Source organism: Equus caballus, chromosome X (assembly GCF_041296265.1).
Source record: "Equus caballus isolate H_3958 breed thoroughbred chromosome X, TB-T2T, whole genome shotgun sequence".
Taxonomy (NCBI): domain Eukaryota; kingdom Metazoa; phylum Chordata; class Mammalia; order Perissodactyla; family Equidae; genus Equus; species Equus caballus.
Window position 1 is genome coordinate 66611292 of NC_091715.1, and position 9168 is coordinate 66620459.

Sequence of the window (9168 nt, forward strand, 5' to 3'; positions counted from 1 at the left end):
GGGAGGGGAGCACAAGTTGAAAGCGAGGGCTGGGGTAGGGGACCTTGATGGATAAGGGGACCCAGCTGAGTAGGGGGGTTACAAGCTAGGAAAGAGAGCCTGGCGGCGGGAGGATTCCTGGCAAGGGACAAGGTCCAGACTGGGCGGGGGGTGAGGGGGCAGGGTATTGGCTGAGGAAGGAGGCATGGGCGAGCCGGGGACCCTGACTGGGGTAGAGGGCATAGGTTGGTGAAGAGGGCACTGCCTGGATAATGTGGCCCTTGCTGGGGGTAGGGAGAAGAGGGCCTGGTACTGCCCAAGGAATTCTTGGGCAGAAGGTACCAAAGACAGCAAAGTCACATTTCACAGGCTTGTCTCTTGAGTATGAGAGAAATAACTGTTCCTGTCTCGGGAACCCTGAAGGGCTCACTGGGGCCTGTCCCAGCTGCCTCCACCGAGTCTGCCTTCAGCTGTAAGGAGATGGAAGAGTTAACCTAGGCCAGATCCTAACCAGTCCCAGAGCACAGACCAAGAGGGGGCCTTCACTGTGGTATCTGGCGGGACGTAAGGGATTTGCAGTCTGTTCACTTTTGTAGCAGTGACCGCAGTCACTGAAGACAGTGACTGTTCTGCGCAATTTCTTGTACAAAAGCCATGGGGCACTGTACCCAAAGGGATCCAATTCCAAAAGCAACTTTCATTCATTCACTGACTATTTTTTATTTACGCGTTGTCATGCCCTCTCCCCTTTCGTCATAGCAGCCAAAAATAACGTACACCTATCTGGGTTTGAAGCCCAGCGCATCCTCCCACTTCCTAGCTGTGTGAGGTGGGCCTCAGTTTTCTTATCAGTAACATGGGACAATTAACACCTGTCTTAGAGATGGTGCATTAAATGAAAATACATATAAAGTGCCTGATAAATGTTAGCTACTGTTAGTATCGCTGTCTAGGAGCCCAACCAAGGACATAACATTATCAGCTGCGTCAGCAACTACCCCTTGATTTTTGTCTACGGTGACTTTGGGGGCCACTTGGCCCCTTCTCACAGGTCCTGTGATGGAAGCAGAGTCTCCCCCAGGGCTGTCTGCCCCAGCTGTTGCCACCAGAGCTTCCTGGACTGCAGTGTGAGAGCAGAAGCCACTGGAGCTCCCCTGAAGTGGCCTATTGGAGGCCTGTGTGCAGGGACTCCTCAGGCCAGTCGGTATCTTCCTTCCAGGCCTTTCTAGGCAAACACATAAGCACACGTGTTTTAAAAAGTAAAACTGGTATCATTCTATTCAAGCTACTTTTTTTTTTTACTTAACAATACATTATAAGCATTTCCCTGTGTCCTTAAACAGTCTTCGATACAATGATTTTAATGCCTGCATTCTAGCTTGTGAATGTGCCGTAATTTACTTATCCTATTCCATTGTTGGACATTTAGATTGCCTTCAGTTTCTCGTTACTATTACTATGTCACCGTAGTATCTTTGTAGCTGAATCATTGTCTATATTTCTGATTGTTTCCTTTTAAAAAGATTTCTAGAAGTGATCTAGGTCAGAAGGAGAGGCTTTGAATGCGTGCTAGTAAATTGCCCTCCAGAAAGATTGCACCAATTTACACTCTCGGGTACGAGAGTGTTATTTTCCCATATAGTCGCCAACACTGAAAATTATCATCTTTGCTAATTTGTTAGGTGAAAAATGTTGTATTAGTTGGCCCTTTGTCGATTACTAGTGACGTGGAACATTCCTCTAAGTGTTTATTAGCATGTCTATTTCATTCGTGCAGCAACAAATAATTCTTAATTCATTGACTGTTCCTGCTCTTTGCTCAGTTTTCTATGGGTGAGTTTGTTTTTTTCTTAGGGATTTTTAATATGTCCTTCCACCTGTCAGTCAGATATTTTTTAAAAATAGTTTTTTCCCTGTACATTATTATCCTTTCAGTTTTGTTTCTGAATTTTGCCTATGCTGAAGTTTAAATTGTACTGGAATCCATCTATCAATCTTTTTCTTTACGGTTTCTGTCTTGGTATCATACTTAGAAAGGGCTTCCCCATCCCGGGGTTGGATCCATATTCATGTATACTTTCTTTCAGGTTTTTAATGCTTCCTCTTTATATTCATCTATATTTAACATATCCATTTGGAAATTCCTTTGGTATAAGGACATAAATTGACTTTCCCCAATTATGATAATTAACCAGTTAGCCCAACACCGTTTATTGAATAATCCATCATTTCACCATTGATTTGAAGTGCCACCTTCCACATATATTACATTCTTTAAGATAAGAGGGTAAATCTTGGGGCCTGCCCGGTGGCGCAGCGGCTGAGTGAGCACGTTCCGCTTGTAAGCGGCCCAGGGTTCGCCGGTTCGGATCCCGGCTGCGGACATGGCACGACTCGGCACGCCATGCTGTGGTAGGCGTCCCACGTATAAAGCAGAGGAAGATGGGAAGGGATGTTAGCTCAGGGCCAGTCTTCCTCAAAAAGAAAAAAAGAGGGTAAATCTCTTTTCGGTCAGTCACCAGGAATAACTGCATCCGGTGACGTAAATCTGAAGCTACCAGCTGTCCATTCATCCGTTCGTTCCATATTTACTGAAGAGAGTGGTGATAAACAATAGAGGCAGAGACATGAAAGATCCAGTCCCAGCCCTCACCATGTAGTGGAGGCGGCAGACAGGAAGATAGAAAGTAGCAGCAGCATGACCAGCACCTGAGGGAAGGAAGCTCAGAGGAGGGACACCTCATCAAACCGGGGGGATCAGGGAGGCTTAGGAGGAGCTCTTAGAGAACACAGCCAGAGTGGAGGCAGGAGTGAAAAAACACGATGTCTTCCTGTCAGTGGAACCGGAAGATAGAGGTGAGAGGTGAGGGAGTTGTGGGAAAGAGGCTGGAGAGGGAGGCAGGTATGGTCTCCCAGCTTTAATAAACATCAGTTTTACTCATAATGTTACAAATTAAATAAATACAAATGAAATGAGATACCGTTTTGCAGCAGTCAGATTAGCAAAGAAGTACAGTTTGAAAATATGCTGTGTTGACGGAGAAATGCAGAAACAGGCACTCTCAAATATTGTTGATGGTGTGTAAACAGGTACAATCTCGTTGGAGGGCAATTTGGCAATGGCTATCAAATTTTGAGTGCATAAACTACTATCATTTATACTTTTATAGATATAAATATACAGTTTTGCTTGTGCATGACTGAGGTATATATTAAAAATGATAACATTGGTTGCTTTTGAGGAGGGAAATCAGGTTGCCAAGGGAAAAGGATGGGAGGGGGCTTTTCAGTGTAATCTCTTGAATGTCTGATATTCGGAGCTATATGAATTAATAAGTAAATAAATCTAAACCTAACTTACTAAACAAAACGCACGTAGCTTTTGACCTAGCAATCTGCACCCAGGGATCTTTGCTCCGGATGTATGTATTATACAACATTGTGTTTCAAGAATGCTCATTACAGCATTACTTGTCAAAGCAAAAATCTAGATACAATCTAAGTCTCTTCCCTAAGGGCTAGTTGAATAAATTTTGGATTATCTATTTGAATCATTTCCTCTAGAGAGAGGGGGAGAAATGGATACGTGGAAGGAGGGAGATGGTGAGCTTCTACTGTTAAACTATATGCTTCTATATAGTTGAATTTTGTTATTGTGGTTACATATATGTCTCTCTCTCATAAAATTTACCATTTTAACTATTTTTGAGTTTATAGTTCACTGGCATTAAGTACTACATTCACGTTGCTGTGCAACCATCCACACCACCCATCTCCAGAATTTTCTCATCTTCCCAAACTGAAACTCCGTATCCCATCAGCAGCAGCCCCATCCTCCCTCCCACCAGCCCCTGGCAGCCAGCATTCTACTTTCTGTCTCTCAGTTTGACTACTCTGGGTACCTCGTAAGTGCGATCACACAGTATTTGTCCTTTTGTGACTGCCTTTTTCACAAGCATAATGTCTTCAAGTTTCATCCATGTTGTAGCATATGTCAGAATTTCCTTCCTTTTTAAAACTGAATAATATTCCATTGTCTATATATACCACGTTTGTTTATCCATTATATTGTTGAATTTTTAAGTAGAAAATTTTATCTATGTATGATCTAAAAAATAGGAAAAACTTTCTAAACACTAGGATGGTCTCTTTTCTTCTTTTTGCTCTGGAATAATTTTTTTTTCTTTTTTTTTCTTTTTTTTATTGAGTTATTGATAGGTTACAATCTTGCGAAATTTCAATTGTACATTAATGTTTGTCAGTCATGTTGTAGGTGCACCACTTCACCCTTTGTGCCCACCCTCCACCCCACCTTTCCCCTGGTATTCACTAAACTGTTCTTGGTCCATAGTTTTAAATTCCTCATATGGGTGGAGTCATACACAGATTATCTTTCTCTCGCTGGCTTATTTCACTTAACATAATTCTCTCAAGGTCCATCCATGTTATTGCAAATGGAATGATTTTGTTCTGTTTTGCAGCTGAGTAGTATTCCATTGTATATATGTACCACATCTTCCTTATCCATTCGTCTGTTACTGGACACTTCGGTTGCTTCCACGTCTTGGCTATTGTAAACAGTGCTGCAATAAACATTGGGGTGCACAGGACTTTTGGGATTGCTGACTTCAGGCTCTTTGGATAAATACCCGGTAGTGGGATGGCTGGATCGTATGGTAGTTCTATTTTTAGTTTTTTGAGGAATCTCCATACTGTTTTCCATAGTGGCTGCACCAGTTTGCATTCCCACCAGCAGTGTATGAGGGTTCCTTTTTCTCCGCAACCTCTCCAACATTTGTTGCTATGAGTTTTAGATATTTTTGTCATTCTAACGGGTGTAAGGTGATATCTTCGTGTAGTTTTGATTTGCATTTCCCTGATGATCAGCGATGATGAGCATCTTTTCATGTGCCTATTGGCCATCAGCATATCTTCTTTGGAGAAATGTCTGTTCATGTCTCCAGCCCATTTTTTGATTGGGTTGTTTGATGTTTTGTGGTTGAGTTGCGAGAGTTCTTTATATATTATGGATATTAAGCCTTTGTCAGATATATGACTTGCAAATATTTTTTCCCAGTTAGTGGGTTGTTTTTTTGTTTCAATCCTGTTTTCATTTGCCTTGAAGAAGCTCTTTAATCTGATGAAGTCCCATTTGTTTATTCTTTCTATTGTTTCCCTTCTCTGAGAAGGCATGGTGTCCGAAAAGATCCTTTTAATACTGATGTCAAAGAGTGTACTGCCTACGTTTTCTTCCAGAAGCCTTATGGTTTCAGGTCTCACCTTTAGGTCTTTGATCCGTTTTGAGTTTATTTTGGTGAATGGTGAAAAAGAATGGTCAATTTTCATTCTTTTACATGTGGCTTTCCGGTTTTCCCAGCACCATCTGTTGAAAAGACTTTCTTTTCCCCATTGTATGCCCTCAGCTCCTTTGTCAAAGATAAGCTGTCCATAGATGTGTGGTTTTATTTCTGGGCTTTCAATTCTGTTCCATTGATCTGTGCACCTGTTTTTGTACCAGTACCGTGCTGTTTTGATTACTGTAGCTTTGTAGTATGTTTTGAAGTCAGGGATTGTGATGCCTCCCGTTTTGTTCTTTTTGCTCAGGATTGCTTTAGAAATTCGGGGTCTTTTGTTGCCCCATATGAATTTTAGGATTCTTTGTTCTGATTCTGTAAAGAATGTCGTTGGGATTCTGATTGGGATGGCGTTGAATCTGTAGATTGCTCTAGGTAGAATGGACATTTTAACTATGTTTATTCTTCCAATCCATGTACATGGAATGTCTTTCCATCTCCTTATGTCGTCATCCAATTCTCTCAGAAAGGCCTTGTAATTTTCATTATATAGGTCCTTCACTTCCTTAGTTAAATTTACCCCAAGGTATTTTATTCTTTTTGTTGCAATTGTGAATGGTATTGTATTCTTGAGTTCTTTTTCTGTTGGTTCATTACTGGAGTATAGAAATGCTACTGATTTATGCAAATTGATTTTATACCCTGCAACTTTGCTGTAGTTGTTGATTACTTCTAAAAGTTTTCCAATGGATTCTTTGGGGTTTTCTATATATACGGTCATGTCGTCTGCAAACAGCGAGAGTTTCACTTCTTCCCTCCCTATTTGGATTCCTTTTATTCCTTTTTCTTGCCTGATTGCTCTGGCCAGGACCTCCAGTACTATGTTAAATAAGAGTGGTGATAGAGGGCATCCTTGTCTCGTTCCTGTTTTCAGGGGAATGGGGTTCAGTTTTTGCCCATTGAGTATGATGTTGGCTATGGGTTTGTCGTATATGGCCTTTATCGTGTCGAGGTAGTTTCCTTCTATGCCCATTTTGTTCAGAGTTTTATCATAAATGGCTGTTGGATCTTGTCAAATGCCTTCTCTGCATCTATTGAGATGATCATGTGGTTTTTATTCCTCAGTTTGTTGATGTGGTGTATCACGTTGATTGATTTGCGGATGTTGAACCATCCCTGTGTCCCTGGTATGAATCCCACCTGATCCTGATGTATGATTCTTTTGATGAATTGCTGAATTCTGGTTGCCAAAATTTTTTTTAGAACTTTTGCATCTATGTTCATCAGTGATATTGGCCTGTAGTTCTCTTTTTTCGTGGTGTCCTTGTCAGGTTTTGGTATCAGCGTGATGTTGGCCTCCTAGAATGTGTTAGGAAGTGTTCCATCGTCCCCAATTTTTTGGAATAGCTTGAAAAGGATAGGTATTAAATCCTCTCTGAAAGTTTGGTAGAATTCCCCAGGAAAGCCATCTGGTCCTGGGGTTTTATTCTTTGGGATGTTTTTGATTGCTGTTTCAATCTCTTTCCTTGTGATTGGTCTGTTCAAATTGTCTGCCTCTTCTTGAGTGAGCTTTGGGAGATTGTAGGAGTCCAAGAATTTATCCATTTCCTCTAGGTTATCCATTCTGTTGGCATATAGTTTTTTGTAGTATTCTCTTATAAGCTGTTGTATTTCTGCAGAGTCTGTTGTTATTTCTCCTCTCTCATTTCTGATTTTGTTTATTTGAGCTTTCTCTCTTTCTTTCTTTGTAAGTCTGGCTAGTGGTTTGTCAATTTTATTTATCTTCTCAAAAAACCAGCTCTTTGTCTCATTGATCCTTTCTACTGCCTTTTTCGTTTCAATAGTATTTATTTCTGCTCTGATTTTTATTATTTCTCTCCTTCTGCTGACTTTGGGCTTCATTTGTTCTTTTTTCTCTAGTTCAGTTAGGTGCGCTTTAAGGTTGCTTATTTGGGATTTTTCTTGTTTGTTAAGATGTGCCTGTATTGCAATGAATTTTCCTCTTAATACAGCTTTTGCTGTATCCCATATGAGTTGGTATGGCACGCTATCATTTTCATTTGTTTCCAGGTATTTTTTAATTTCTTCTTTAATTTCTTCAGTGATCCATTGCTTGTTCAGTAGTGTGTTGTTTAGTCTCCACATCTTTGTGCCTTTCTCAGCTTTTTTCTTGTAATTAATTTCTAGCCTTCTAGCACTATGATCTGAGAAGATGCTTGTTATTATTTCAATTTTTTTAAATTTGTAGAGGCTTGCCTTGTTTCCCAACATATGGTCTATCCTAGAGAATGTTCCATGTGCACTTCAGAAGAATGCGTATTCAGCTCTTTCAGGGTGGAGTGATCTATATATGTCTATTAAGTCCAATTGTTTTAGTTTTTCATTCAGCTCCACTGTTTCCTTGTTGATTTTCTGTCTGGATGATCTGTCCATTGATGTGAGTGGGGTGTTGAGGTCCCCTACTATTATTGTGTTGTTTTTAACATCTTCCTTTAGGTCTGTTAATAGTTGCTTTATGAATCTTGGTGCTCCTGTGTTGGGTGCATAGATATTTATAAGCGTTATTTCTTCTTGATGAAGTCTCCCTTTGATCATTATATATTGTCCCTCTGTGTCTCTCTTTACCTGTCTTATTTTGAAATCCACTTGGTCTGATATGAGAATTGCAACACCTGCCTTTTTTTCCTTGCTATTTGCTTGCAGTATTGTCCTCCACCCCTTCACCCTGAGTCTGTGTTTGTCCTTGGGGCTGAGGTGTGTTTCCTGGAGGCAACAAATTGTTGGATCTTGTTCTTTAATCCATTTCGCCACTCTGCGTCTTTTTATTGGAGAGTTCAATCCATTCACCTTGAGAGTGATTATTGATGCATGTGGACTTAATGCTGTCAATCTGTCGCTCATTATCTTGTTTTCCTGTGTTTCTTTTCCTGTGTGCTTTAGACTACCCATTTAATACTGCAATTTCTTATGCTGGGTTTCTTAGATTCTTCCTTATCTATGATTTGTGACTCTGTTCTGTACTTTATTTTAGTGTCTACCTTGAAGTTTGTATTTAGAATCTCGTGTATAATATAGTCTGTTCTCTGGTGGTCTCTTACTTACTCAACCAATACTGATTTAGACCCTTTGCTCTTCCCCTCCTAAAGAATTATTTTCATTTTTTATTCCAACTCGTCTTATTAATTTGTAGTTAGAGTGCTAAGATCGTCCTTGTTTTGGTAGTTTCCTTACTTTTACCCTAATGCTATAATTGAATATTTGCTATCCTGTTCTGGTTCTATCCATCGGTCTCCCTAGTCTGTGGATTGTGTCCCCTTTCTCCCTTGTTTCTTTTTTCAGTTATGAGAGCCTTCTTGAGGATTTCTTGTAATGGAGGGCTTTTAGTTACAAATTCCCTTAACTTTTGTTTGTCTGGAAAAGATTTAATTTCTCCCTCATATCTGAAGGAAATTCCTGCTGGATAGAGTATTCTTGGCTGAAGGTTTTTATCCTTTAAAGCTTTGAATATATCACTCCATTCTCTCCTAGCTTGTAGGGTTTCTGTAGAGAAATCTGCTGACAGTCTGATAGGGGCTCCTTTATAGGTTATTCTCTTTTTTTTCTTACTTCCCTGAGTATTCTCTCCTTATCATTCCTATTTGCCAACTTTACTATGATGTGCCTTGCGGTGGGTCTTTTTACACTGACAGATCTAGGAGATCTAAAACCCTCCTCTACACACGTTTCTCCATTGATCCCTAGATTTGGGAAGTTCTCTTCAATAATTTCGTTAAGCTCACTTTCTGCTCCATTTTCCTTTTCCATATTCTCGGGAATTCCTATGATCCTTATGTTCTTACTCCTCATTGAATCCATTATCTCTCGGAGATTTTCCTCATTTTTTTAAATTCTTAGT